This window comes from Pinus tabuliformis, chromosome X (assembly GCF_031772625.1).
Source record: "Pinus tabuliformis cultivar Carrire ecotype Pingquan chromosome X, CPIR1, whole genome shotgun sequence".
Lineage (NCBI taxonomy): Eukaryota > Viridiplantae > Streptophyta > Pinopsida > Pinales > Pinaceae > Pinus > Pinus tabuliformis.
The window spans coordinates 1,363,569,150-1,363,584,586 of NC_142308.1; positions in this window are offsets into that span (position 1 = coordinate 1,363,569,150).

The window sequence follows — 15,437 nt, forward strand, 5'->3', positions numbered from 1 at the left end:
ATTGTCACTTGCAAAGATTTTATGGAAGAAATGATAGCACATTATGAGGATAAAAGAAACCACACTTTTTTAGCCAATTGATAAATCCCAAACAAAAGGTTTCAATTATGGAGCACATTGAGGACTTCCTATAATTGAAATTAAGGGAAAAAATATTTTGGAGGAGCATAGAATTTATGTGTTCATAGGGACTTTAAATGATAACATCCAACATGAGGTTCACCTTTGGGAACCTGATTCATTAGAGAAAGTAATCATGTTGGCAAGAAAAATGGAAATCAAAATTATGGCAACAGGGAAGCCTACCACTCACAACTATAAAGATGGAAGTATTGTTTCTCTTAGCCTTTCACTACCTACAAGGTTGACACCACAGCAATTGGAAGAAAAAAGAGAATAAGGGCTTTGTTACAATTGTGATAGAAAATACACTAAAGGTCATAAGTGTGCTGAGAAGAAATTAATTTACATTGACGGGGAAGAGGAGAAAGAAAAAGAACAAGAAACGTCAAAAGAAGAGGATATACACTACAAACCAATCCTAGAGAAAGAAGAAATGAATTTGACCATATATATTAATGCATTGACATGAATTACCACTCCTAAAACCCTCAAGTATAAAGGCATATTAGGAAGAAAAAGGTAATAGTTTTGATTGATTCAGGTAGTACCCATAATTTTATTCATTGTAAGATAGACAAGGAATTTAATTTCTTCCTATATCCAGCACCAGAGTGTCAAGTAATGGCTGCAAATGAAGGAACCATAAATTTCTCTAGAAAGTGCCATAATCTCAAGATATCCATGGGAGAATATGTCTTGAATAGTCCAATTCTTTCCATTCCAATGGGTGGTGGAGATGTTGTAGTAGGAGTCCAATCACTACAATCTTTGCATATGATAACTTCTAATTTTCAAGAACATTTCTTGAATTTTTTTGGGAAGAAAAGGAAGTTGAATTAATGGGTATCGAATGGAAACCAAGAAAGATAATGTGCTACAATAGAATGACAAATATTCTAAAGAAATAACTACATGACATAATTTCACAACTATGTTCACTAGAGGTTCCCACATCAAAATAATCTATTTCTCCATATCTCCAAAATGTTTTGGACAATCATTCCAAGGTATTTGAGACTCCCAAATGCCTCCCACCTATTTTTGATCATGATCATGCTATTCATTTTATTCTAGGAAGTGTTCCCCAAAACATCAAGCATTAGATATATCCATATGCCCAAAAGAGTGAAATTGAATGTATGGTTGCAGAAATGCTAAAGGTTGGTATAATTCACCCTAGTCAAAGTTCGTTCTCTGCTCCAGTGGTATTGGTACACAAGAAGGATGGATCCTGCAACATGTGTATGGATTATAGGGAGCTCAACAAGCTTGCTATTAAAGATAAATTTCCCATTCCTCTCTTTGATGAATTATTGGATGAATTACATGGAGAAATTTACTTCACCAAGTTGGATCTTCATTGAAGACATCATCAAATTATAATGAAGACTAAAGACATTCCAAAAACAACATTTAGAACTCATGAGGGTCATTATGAATTTTTGGTGATACCTTTTGTCCTTACCATTGCACCTTCTGCATTTCAAGGTTTGATGAATTCCATTTTGAAACCCCTAGAAAATTTGTGTTAGTATTTTTTGATGATATACTAATCTACATCAAGTCTTGGAAGGATCATGTTCAACATGTTGACAGGGTGCTTAAACTATTCTAGGAGAAACAATTATATGCAAAAAGCTCCAAATGTTTCTTTTGAGTATAAGAGGTGGAATATTTGGGTACTCAGTTAGGTCATAACTCATCTTATCATCCTTAGTCTGATGGCAAAACTAATATAGAGAAAAAATGTTTGGAAGGATATCTTCATTTCTTTGTATCTGATAAACATACATAATGGGTCAAGTGGTTGCCTCTGGCTAAATGGTGGTATTAAACTTCCTTCCATATTGCAACAAAAATGACCCCATTTATGACACTATGGATATCATCAACTATACATTACATTATCTTTAAAATAAAATTATAAGGTTCAAGTAGTGGAAGATCACATCGAGCATCAACAATAGGTTCTCAAACTCTTAAAGCATAACCTCACTTTGGCACATAATAGAATGAAACAACAGACATATGAACATTGCAACGAAAGAAGTTTTGATGTAGGTGACTGGGTGTTTCTACGACTACAACCATACAATCAAATGTCCCTCAAGAAAGCTAATAAGCATAATAAATTATCACCAGAGTATTATGGTCTATACAAGGTGTTACAAAATATTAGTACTATAGAATAAAAATTGGAGCTTCCTGCATTTTTTCGAGTGCACCTAGTTTTCCATGTTTCATGCTTAAAGAAGGTTATAGGTGAGAATATCCCAGTTCAAACAATATTTCCATAACTTGATGAGGAAGGGAAAATCATATTGAAATCAAAAGTAGTCACAAAAACAAGAAATCGATAGCTACATAATCGATCAATTTTAGAGTATCCCATCAAGTGGAAGACCTTACCCAGTAAAGATTCCACATGGGAGGATGAGAATTTTATATAGAAGCATCTATAACTACTCAATCATTGAGGACAACATGTTTTGAAGGAGAGGGGCATATTAGGTCCCTATACTACTAGTATAACCACTTATTCTTATTAGTGCAACCCCCTTATTGTATTATTCTGCCCATATAGTCCCCATGTTGTTATTATTATGCCCCATAGATGATCCAGGTGAATGTTGGTGGCCACCCAGCTATCCCATTTGGACCCCCACAATTGTCTCGTTCAGTCTTTTCAGTTTCCTAAATTATAGCATAGTTTACTATTTTTAGCAGTTTTTCGGGTCCTGAACTTCCGGAGCCGTTTTGAGGCCCCAAATGACGTTTCTTGGGAAATCTTGGGTTGCCTCCCAAAGTGGTAGTGCTCAGATAGATGTTTCTAACAAGCTATTGTACGCATCAAACGGAAATCGTATGCCAAAGTTATGACCCCGGGAAATTGATGTACCAATTTACCCAAACGGGGCCCACAATTTGGCGTTTCATCTTCTAGGGTTAGGTTTCGAGATGTGAAAGGTTTTCCATTGTTTCTCAACAATAAATAGGCCTTCAAGCCTCATTGTAACACAATCGAGAATAGTTCAGAGGCATGTAGCCGCCCATCTCTTCTCAGAGATAAGCTACCATCGACCTAGCTGGTTTATTTCCATTTCTGTTTGTAAGCATATTTCAGTATTTTACAGTAATGAAATGAAGTATTATTTCTGATGCATATCTGTCTTTATGGTTATCTATGTATTATTGTATTCTTGTTTAAATCCAGATCAATGGTATCAGAGCGGTCTTCTTTTCTTCTCTATTTTTCTTTGCATGTCCCCAACGAGGTCGGGATATAATGAGTTAGGGCTTGAACTGGTCGAACCTTTGCAAGACCAGCCTTGCAAATCCCGATGGCCTCCCATGGTGGATGAGAAGAAAGACGAGGGAGCAAGAGATCCTATCAAAATATTGCTCGAAGAAGCCCTCGAGCAACAAAGGAATGCGATGATGGACAGCTTTGCCCAGATCCTTCAGCGGCTACCCAGAAGCGACGCATCGACTTCCAGCAGCTACTCTGGAAACGCCACCATTTAAGGTACAAGTGAATTTTGAAATCCCCATCTTCGAGGGTAAAATAGTAGATAAATGGTTAAATCTACTAGAAGGGTATTTTTCTGTTCATGAATTTTAAAATCGGGAAAAGATTGTTTTTGCTCTTCTCAAAGCAGCCCCCATGTCAAGGACTGGTGGGAAACCTACTGCGAGCAAAAGGATGAAAGTACAGGCTCACTATTTTCAGCCACACCCACTTGGAATGACTTCTGCGATGGCATCAAGGAGCAGTACTACCCTGTCAAAAGCTACGAGGACAAATACATCAAATGGACCACACTACGGTAAGGACGAGACCAAGATGTGCTGGAGTTCACAAACATTTTTCATACCCTTCGCACACAGTTCGGTATTAAAGATTCTAAGCTGCATCTGGTACTCAAATACCGTGGCTGCCTGCACAGATACATCTAGGAAGAGATGGTGTTCTTGAACATCTCCTCGCTCAGCACGACATACTGATACGCTGTCAAAATTGAGAAAAAGTTCAAACAGAAGAAGCGAGACATTGGATCTGCAAATCCGAAGCCCAAAGGACAAAGCCAAGGCGGGGTGACCCAAGACAACCCATCGAAGCTGCAAGAAAAGAACAACACCATGAAGCCGAAAAAGGACACAGGGAAGTGGGTGTGAGTTCCACAAGAGTCCCACTCATAACACAAGTTAGTGTCGGACCAAGCAGTCGCTGGTGGCTGAGTTTAAGGCTTCTGAATCAGATGCATGCTCCGACCCTGAGCCAAAACCCGACAAGGGGAATGGCAAAGGAAGGCAGATCATTGATGCGGATCCCAGTGCCACTGTTGCCACTGCCAAGATCCAGAAAGATGAGCCCGAAAATCCAGAGGAAGGGGAGCGTCTTTTCCACTCACAAATGTGGGTGAAGGGTTTGCCGCTACAATTCATTATCGACAGTGGTAGCCAAAAGAACCTTATTTCAGCAGAGGTCGTGAAGCAGTTGGGCCTACCGACTACACCACACCCATAGCCATATAGTATCAAGTGGCTTCAGGAAGGATGAGATCTCAAAGTTCGCCAGCAGTGCCACCTTTCCTACAGCATCAAGCCCTTCACAGACGAGGTATTGTGTGATCTTACACCTTTGGATGTTTGTGATGTATTATTAGGCCAACCATACTTGTGGAGTCGACATGCTGTGTATGAGTCAAGGCCTCGTGCTGTCATTATTTCTTTGAATAATTCAGTATGCAGGATACCAGAGGTAGCCCCACCTACTGCCACCTCTTTGATCACTACTAAGAAAGGCAGCAAGCTCATCTCCCAGACTAGGAAATTCATCTGTCTGGTTCACTCCCAAAGTAAGGGGAAGATTGTTGCTACATACATGACCCCTGCAAAGGGTTCCTCCATGTAGCAGCAGCAGTAAAGGGATACGGTCATGACAGAACACAGGAACAACTTCTCCTCACCCATAGGGGTACCACACAAATTTTAGGTGGGCGACAAATTTTGGTTACATCTGCAGAGAGAACACCTTACCAGGACCCATCAGAAACTCAGACCACTCCGACATGGTCCTTACACCATTACCAAGGCTATGGGCAATAATGATTTGAAGCACAGCATTCCTCCATTCCTTCACTTGCACCAAGTGTTCAATGTGGACCATTGTCGACAATGCTTTCCACTATTTCTAGACACATCAGAGATTGCAGAACAGCTCACCAGAGACCCAGCTCAGCAGAAGCTTCCTCATCTCAGGGAGGAACTCAACGCAATGGGGACCAATGCTTCCTAAGGGGGGAGGAATGATCCAGGTGGATGTTGGTGGCCACCCACCTATCCCATTTGGACCCCCACAATTGTCTCGTTCAATCTTCTCAGTTTCCTAAATTATAGCATAGTTTACTATTTTTAGCAGTTTTTCGGGTCTTGAACTTCTAGAGCCGTTTTGAGGCCCTAAACGACGTTTTTTTTTGGAAATCTAGGGCAGCATTGGTCCATGGACCGATGTTGCCTCCCAAAGTGGTAGTGCTCGAATAGATCTTTCTAACGAGCTATTGTACGCGCCGAACGGAGATCGTATGCCAATGTTACGACCCCGGGAAATTGATGTACCAATTTACCCAAACGAGGCCCACAATTTGGCGTTTCATCTTCTAGGGTTACCGTTTCAGGATGTGAAAGGTTTTCCATTGTTTCTCAACAATAAATAGGCCTTCGAGCCTCATTGTAACACAGTGGAGAACAGTTTAGAGGCATGTAGCCGCCACATCTCTTCTCAGAGATAAGCTACCATCGCCCTAGCTGGTTTATTTCCATTTCTGTTTGTAAGCATATTTCAGTATTTTATAGTAATGAAATGAAGTATTATTTCCATTGCATATCTTTCTTTATGGTTATCTGTGTTTTATTGCATTCCTGTTTAAATCCGGATCAATAGAAGCCCACTATTGTTATTGTTATGCCCCTACAATATTATTCTTATGTAGGCTCTAATTGTATTGGGACCCCTTAGACTCCTATGTCTTGTAATTTGTATCATCCAAGAATTTTTCATTTGTGAAATGTAAAGGAGGTTGCTCGCTTGAATATTCTCATTTTTAAGTCATTGATCTATCTTTTCTATCCTTTTGTGAGCTGGTTTCATAACACACATTTCATCAGTAGTAGGATTCGCGTAATCCTCCCTATGGGTTGTCACATTATAAATAGTATCCAACTCTTTTTGGCTAAGCTCCCCCTTAAGCATCTCAATGTACTAATATCTTTCCCTTGGGTGGAAGGGTGTTATTAGTCAAACTTTCCCTGCCTTGAAGATCATCTTCCTCTTCTTCAGGTTGATAATTACTAGATTATCATATGCCCAATCAATCCCCATGAGAGTAGGGTATAGATCAATTTCATCCACAATCTCAATGACCTCCATTAGAGAAATTTTGAGTTCTAAAATGGGCCTCCTAAGGGATATTATAAAATAATAGTGGATATTATAAAATAATATTAGATTGCAGCATCAAATTTTGAAAATAAAAATGAAGAAATTACATTTTCAACTCATATTTCCAACTTATTTCCCTACATTTTTACTCAAATTTCAAGTGGGAACAATCCTTGGATGTATAATTTACTTCCTCATCCCAAAATTACCCTTGTTCCATACTTTTAATGGACCTTACTACACGGAAAATGAAAAATGCATGAAAAACATGATTGGAATCACATTTTTCATGTATTTCTCATTTTACACCTAGCAAATTACATCAAAAGTATGAAATATGGGTACTCCTTGGATGAGGAATTAAATTTTGGATCCAATGAGTGCTCCTGCTCAAATTTTGAGTAAACTTGTAGGGATATAAGTTGAAAATACAAGTTTTTATGTATTTTAATCTTTTTACTTTTTAAGTTACAAAATAATGAATTGTCCCCTGTGTTTGACGCCATCATATTGAGTCCTATTGGTTGTTATAAAGTTCATTTTGGTTGTATATTTTTGTTTTTAGACCCGTTTTAGACCTCGAAAATTCTCTAACAAAAATTAGTAGTGCTTCTAACTCTGTCAATATCTACTGGCACACTTGTCAATCTACCAATCATAAAGATACGATGTTGATTAGAAGACCTCAAATGGATAGGATACCACACCAATTTTGGTCTTCCCATCATCTCCCACATGCTATTCGATAGAAAATTCACATCATACCCTAAATATAATATAATTTTGTCCATCTCATAGTCTCCCACCTCAACGCCAAATATGAATTATTTTCTCATTCTCTTCCTTCATGCCACCTAGTTTACCATGCACAATGAATCTCACACAACAACTACCACAGTCTCCTTGGCACAAAATTTGACCATTCTCCTATATTTTTCCAATCCCCTTTCATTCCTCACTGACTCAAGGAAAATATCTAGTAGGTTTTGAATTAGCACTACCTCTATCTCGGGCCCTCTAGGAGTAGTCATCATATACAAATGGCATTGCAACATATTGAGGTCCCTTTGGCCTATCCCATTATACATGACCATCTCCCTCCATGCTACTTTGTAGGTTTCCTTCTCCTTGGTTTGATTAAACTTTAGATGGGGTTCAAGAACCTTGCTAAGCCAATGTGTTTGCTCATTTCTTGGCCTTATGACATCAAATCCTGTCCTAATGCCTTGTCATGTTACTAATCCAACTTGTGACTGGGGTCTACTGGCGTTGTCCATTATCATTTGTAGATTGAGACATTTCTTTTCCTGCCATTTAGCAATCAATGGTGGACAAATTTTAGTTGCATGATCCATCGGTATACAATAGGTACATGTTTAGTAGGGGTTATGGAAATCCCACACAAGGTGCCCCTACTGTCTACAATTATAAAGAATAATTTGTCCTTGACCTCTTCCAAGTCCACATTTTCCTCTCTTTGTTCCTCGAGGACCTTTGGCTTCCATTCCTTGTCCTCAACCAAGTTAATTCTATGGACCTTCTTAATTATACATCAATTGATTGAAACATAGTGTTGTGGCTTCATTTATTTTAGGGCCTTGCACCCATAATGAATCAAAAGTATGATCAAACATAATCTATAATGCGTGACAATGGTGGATGTTATGTCTCACTGACTTGCAAAATTGAGAAAAGATATTGGGTCGAGTCACCTCATATTTTTGAGTCATTAGATATTTATGTTAGGTATGGCCCAATACTTAGTAGATTTCACACCATAGTTCTCTACACTACGTAAGTGGATTAGATGCACCCATTTCATATAATCTATCAACACTTTATGGTAATTACTATGGTGACCTTCTATCTTGCAGATGGTGCACTACACCTCTTCTCATTTCTCTTTTCACTTTGTTAATTCGTACAATTGAAGGGTCAGTGCCACAAGTTGGGTCTGTACTTGCACCATACCATTGTTTTCCCCATTCCTTATTGGAGAGGCTTCTAGTTTTAGTAGAGTATCCAATGCTTATGATTGGGAATTCATCTCTTGTTGTGCAACTGAATTCTAATATTCATAAGGAGTCCAACAATGAACCAATCCTTGTGCTATGCATCCAAGATCTCGAATTTAAACCTATCGTTCATGATGTTGAATCTTTTTTTGAAATCCCATACAGATTCGAATGAACCCTCAATCTATTTTTATCATTGTAATAAATTGAGATTCTAACTTTTGTTTCTAAAAATATGTAATGAAAGATTCTTTGATGCCATTCAAGAACATCTTCCTTCTAGTCAAATTCACGCCCTTGTAATTCATATATTAGGATAATGTGTTGTCCTTGAAGGTAACCTTCAACTACACAATCATTTTTTCCTCATTTTGGAATTGCTTTGTTTTCCATACAACCTCAAGAATAAATAGATTTTGTTTTGGATCCTCATTCCTAGCACCATGGAACATATGCATCCTCAAATCTACTCCTGCCATTATGTTCTCTGTAGTGCTTCTTGACGAAAGAATACTAATGCAACTACTATTCCACCAAATGATTGTGCTCCAATATGCAGAACAAATTAAACTAGAATACTTTCAAAACTCCCCCTACTGTTTGACGAACTCCACTATTTCTACAACCTCCACCATGTTGACTATGATTACCTTCCATAGTACTTTTGATAGTATCTTGAGTGCTTACTGTTGGCCGATAAAATTACCTTTCTTTACCCACTTTTACCTGTTCCCGTTTATCCATTTCATAGCTCTTATGAGGTCGATTTATATCTTAAATAAATGAAAGGTATTTTGTATTGGCATGTCTTCTTGAAATGTTAATTAATGAAGCATAGTCCTAGGGGAACGATGCTTAAATGATTTGCTGACAAAATTCTCTTGCAGATGTACGTTGTACATTGTTGAACAGAATAACCCAACACAATGATGTTGATAGGTTGGCAGCGCTATTCAAGGATTGGACCATTAAACTGTTCAATTGCCGAAGAGCTGACAAATCCTCTTTGAAACAAATCTGATCAAAGTGATGGGCCCGCTCCCTCTATTAGGTTTTGTTGGATTTAATCATGTGAATATGTATGCTTCTCAGTTATGTTGCTGATGTTTTATAATTTTTTTTATTTCCTTACCGTTTTATAATCTTATTGTGATTCCTAATTTTTTTTACTTTAGGTTTCTATTAATCTTATTTACATTGTTCTTATAGAATTTGTAGCATTCGTTGGGCCTTGTACTTTGTACTTTCTCAATACTAGGTAGGGAACCTGTGCTCTACATAAACTTTGCACGATAACCTTGAAATAATTAATGAACCCCCTATTGAGAAATAAATGTGAAAGGGATTAAATGTATAACCCATATTCAAACACTTACATTTTGGCATTGTTGTGAGGGAGGCTATCAAAGGAGAAAAAGTACAACAAATATTGACCATCTGAACACTCTTTCATCCTAGTTAGGAAATGTTTGTACCAAACCTTTTACAAGACCCGAGCATTAGACTATTTTGATTACTTTAATTTTTTGCCTTTTTAATGATCGTAGGAACCACTCTCTCATTTCACAGTAGCATGTCTTGCTTTGTCAAGTACACAAGATTTAGTGATTTTCTTGTGTTAGAAAATTATATATTATGGATCAGTGGAACACATAAAATATTGCAGAAATATAAATACAGAAAACACATAAAACAAGAGAGACACAGATATATGTGGTTCACCCAGTTTGGGCTACGTCCACAGAGAAACAACCAATCCTTCCTCTTTTATTATCCACCAAACTAAAGAGATACAACCTATAACAGATCCACTGTAACACCCTCTTCGCTCTCAACATCCTCTCTCTTTCTCACTCAGAATACAGATCTACATAGACGCAATACAATTACCCCATATATAGTGAGGGGTTGCATTCTAGGGAAAAAAAACCCTAAATTAAACATAACTTCTATCGTCAGATTTCTACCTAATGAATGGCCCAGATTGACTAGAAATTCTATAATTTTACAAGGAAATTTTACATCTATTCTTAGCTTTGAGGGTGCTGCCCCCGAAACCCCCTGCCAAGGGGGGGCTCTCCAAACGTCACAACCGCCCCCTTTGGACCCCCCTGTAGCAAATATTTTTCGGGTGGTGTTGTCACCACATTTTGAACTGGGGTCCAATGTGGCAATACCTTTGAATACAAAAGATAATCAGGCTCCACACCCAAGAATCTCCCACTTGGAGAATGATTATAGCAACTCCACCGTTGCTTCATTTGCTGGACAATGACTCCTCTTTGGACCTGATTGTTTCTCATCCTCTTCATCATACTTGAAGACCAATTGAAACTAAGCATATTCTCAGTTTCTCCCTTGTTAAAACTTTTCTTAGTATATCTGCAGGATTGTGGCTAGTGTGTATCCTTTCCAGCTTCAACTCTCCGTCTTCTAACACTGATTGTATGAAATGGTACTTGAGCTGTATGTGTTTAGTCCTAGAATGAAATGTTGAGTTCTTTGCAAGATGAATGGCACTTTGCCTATCACTGTATAACATGCCCATATCATGCTCCTTAACCAATTCACCCATAAACCTTTGTAACCTAATCATTTATTTACTAGCCTATGTAGCAGCAACATACTCTGCTTCTGTTGTTGAAAATGCAACAACACTTTGGATTTTTGAAACCCAACTGAAATCTGTTCCACCTACAGTAAATACATATCCTGTAGTGCTCCTCATGTTATCTCTGTCACCTGCCATATCTACATCAACATATCCCTGTAGAGAAATGTTTGAACCACCAAAGCATAATGCTTGATTTGTGGTACCTTTCAAATATCTAAGAATCCATTTCACTGCCATCCAATTTTCCTTTCCTAGATCATTCATGTACCTACTTACAACTCCCACTGCATGTTCAATATCAGGCCTTGTGCAGACCATTGCATACATTAAGCTTCCTAACTAAGTCCCAAGTCTAGTTATGCATTAAGGAGTCCATCTCTTCTTCCATGGCTAGCTCCCACTTCTTCCTGCTTTCAACCTGCATTGCTTCTTCATAACATTCGGGTTCACCAGAATTAGTCAACAATAAATAATATAATGAAGGAGAGTATTGTTCAGGGGGTCTACTTATCCTGGTAGATCTTCTAACACCACTTTCAGATGTTTGGGGTGCCTGTTGCTATTGTGGTAGTTGCTATTGTTGTGGTTGTTGACTATTATTATTTTCAGGCACCTTTACTTTTTCAATGATCTCATCAAGAACCGTGTATTCCTTGTTTTCTTTTTCCTATTTCTTTTCTTGCAACTGATTCTTATACAAGACCTTTTCATTCAATATTACATCTCTTCTCCTAATGATTGTGATTTTCATAATCATATAAGCACTAACCAAAATCATTAACACCATATCCAATAAAGGTACATTTCTTTGATTTTGCCTCAAGCTTTGTTCTATTTTCTTTATTAATATGGACAAAGGCCTCACAACCAAAAGGCTTTAAAAAAGAGTAGTTTACCTTTTTACCTATCCATGCTTCCTCTAGAACACCACTATCCAGGGAACTTGAAGGCCCTCTGTTTATTAGATAAACAACATTATCTACAACATCTGCCCAAAATTGCAAAGGAAATCCTGCATGCAATCTCATTCACCTTGCACGCTCCATGATTGTTCTATTCATCCTTTTTGATACAACATTTTCTTGTGGTGTTCTTGGAACTGTCTTCTCTCTGGGAATTCCATGCTCTGAACAATACCTATCAAACTCGTTGCTGCAATATTCACCTCCATTGTCTGATCTGAGACACTTCAATTTATTTCATGTCTCAGTCTCAACCAAAGCTTTCCATTTCTTGAAAGTATCAAATACATCAGATTTATTCATAATACAATAAATCCAAGTTTTTCTAGTTGCATCATCAATAAAAGTAACATAATAATGAGAGCCACTGAGGAATGATACTTGAGCAGGTCCCATACATCTGTATGCACAAGCTCTAATTTTTCGCTCTTCTTTTCTTTCCCAACTCTGAGAAATCTGACTCTCTTCTGTTTTCCATAAATGAAATTCTCACAAAAGTCCAGATCAACATTCTTCAAACCTGGCAACAAATTCCTTGAGTGAAGGATTTTCATCCCATTCTCACTCATGTGTCTGAGCCTATGATGCCATAATGCTGCATCTGCTCCTTTGGAAGCTAAAGCATTAATAGAGGTAGAAATACCATTGCATAAATACAATGTACCAACCTTTTCACCTTTTGCTATTAATAGGCCTCCTTTGGTGACCTTCCAAGCTTTATCTGTGAATGTTGTCACACAACCTTCATCGCCTAACTGCCCTTTTGAAATCATATTTTTATTCAGATTTGGAATGCATTACCTCCTTTAGTAGCCATTGGTTTCCATTCTATTATTTTACAAGAACCTTACCCATTCCAACAATTTTACAGGGTTTATCATCACCCAAACGGACTTGTCGAAAATCTCCTTGAACATAGTCATGAAAGTATTTCTTATCAGGTGTGGCATGGCATGAGGCCCCTGAATCTACCACCCAGGAATCAGTAATATTTTCAAAAGAAAGAAACAAGCATCTGGTAACACCTCACCTATCACATTTGCTTCATGATTGTTTTCTTGTTGTGCATCTCCTTCTTTTCCCTTTTGAGATCTATAGTCTTTCTTTAGGTATCATTTCTTTACGCATTTCTAGCAGACTATCCCCGATCTAGACTTGGATCTAACTTTCCTTTATTTACTGCGATATCTTGAGCTCTTTCCTCTTTCCATTTTTCTTCCCCCAGACTCTGCACTCAAAGCATTACCTGTTGTCTCACCAGAGCTTTTCCGTAGCATTTCCTCGCTAAAGATAGCACTGAAGACATCATCAAACTTTAAAGTACTAGATCCAGAAACAAAGTTACTAATGGCAATTACTAAACCATTCCAACATTTTGGCAATGAGCACAAGAATAACAGAGCTCTAACTTCATCATCAAAGTTTACCCCTATAGAATATAACTAACTTGTAACAGTATTAAAATCATTTAAATGGTCTGCAATAGATCCACCTTCTAACATCTTCATATTAAATAAACGCTTCATAAGAAATACCTTATTTGAGGCCGAGGGTTTTTCATATAGTTTCACCAACGCCTTAATCAAACCCTCTATCATTGTTTCCTTCGAAATTTTGAAGGTGACCGATGCTGCGAGGCACAACCGTACTATTCTAAGTGCCTTTCTATCAAGAAGGTTCCATTCTTCATCTGTCATACCCATTGGCATCTTTGTTTTTCTATCCAATAGTAGGTACAGATCTTTCTAATACAGATAATCTTCCATCTGCATCTTCCACAGCGAGAAGTTTTGGCCGTTAAATTTCTTGACCCTAAACTTACCATCTTCCACCATTGCTCCCACTCGAACTAGGAATCCTTCTCTCCTGCAAGTTTGTCAGCCAAAAAATAACCTTCGGCTCTGAAACTAGTTGCTAGAAAATTATATATTAGGAGCAAGGGAACACATAAAATATTGCAGAAATATAAACACATAAAACACATAAAACAAGAGAGAGACAGATATACGTGGTTCACCTAGTTTGGGCTACGTCCATGGAGAAACAACCAGTCCTTTCTTTTTTATTACCTAGCAAACTGAAGAGATACAACCTACAGTAGATCCTCTATAAAACCCTCTTCGCTCTCAATCTCCTCTCTCTTTCTTACTCAAAATACGGATCTACATAGACAGAATACAATTCCATCATATATAGTGAGGGGTTTCCTTCTAGGGCAAAAAAGCCTAAATTAAACATAACTTCTATCATCAAATCTCCACCTAATGAACGGCCCAGATTGACTAGAAATTACTATACTTTTACAAGGCAATTTTACATCTATTCTTAGCTTTGGGGGTGTTGCCCCCAAAACCCCTCCCCAAGGGGGGGCTCCGTAAAGGTCGCAGTCGCCCCCCCTGGACCCCCCTTGCAGCGAATATTTTTCGGGCGATTGTGTCAATACCTTTGAATACAGAAGATAATCAGGCTCCACACCCAACGTATTGCAAAAAGATAGCCTGTCCATCAAAGCTTGTTGCATTCCCTCATAGGCTATTTCTCTGGACTTGGTCGAGCTACAAATTAACCATCTCCCTCAAGAAATTATGCAATTTTGGAGGGAAACCAACCTTCCCTCTAGAAATTGCACAATTTTTTCTAGTAGCCTACTAGGCTCCAGAATTGCGCAAATCTGCCAGTCAAGCTTCACTGAGAAAATTGCACAATTCCTCCCAGTATAGCTACTCAACCCAAGAATTGCGCAATCTTGGGAAACACTCAGCTACTCTGCCCAGAAATTGTGAAAATATCCTAGGTAGCCAGCCCAGCTCCCTCCCAGAAATGTGCTTTTTTTCCTCCAAGCTAACCACATTGTTGCATGTGGAGTTGAGTTGACCAGTTACACTCGGGACCAAGGAAACTTGACATGCATGTATGGGATGATTTTTCCCGGAATAGAAAAAGCTGCATGCAAAAAACATCCCTAGATTTTAGGGAGCTATTTTTAGCAGCTGGAGGTTACATGCAAAGATCGTTTTAGAAACTTTCCTCCAAGTGTCACTTTTCCCTAGATTTGTGGCACATGCGGCATGAGCTTCAAACTTATTTATTCAATACTTCAGAGCTCATTTCTTCACATCGATCTTAGAGCTATGACATCCCACAGCACATCCAGGACTCTTCAACCCATCCAGCTCAGCTATTTACAAGTAAGTGGTATTAAGTTGTCTATTGCAACATTTTTGTTGCTTTTTGTGTTTTCACTTGTGTTAATGATGTTTGGTTGATTTCTATGAAAGCTT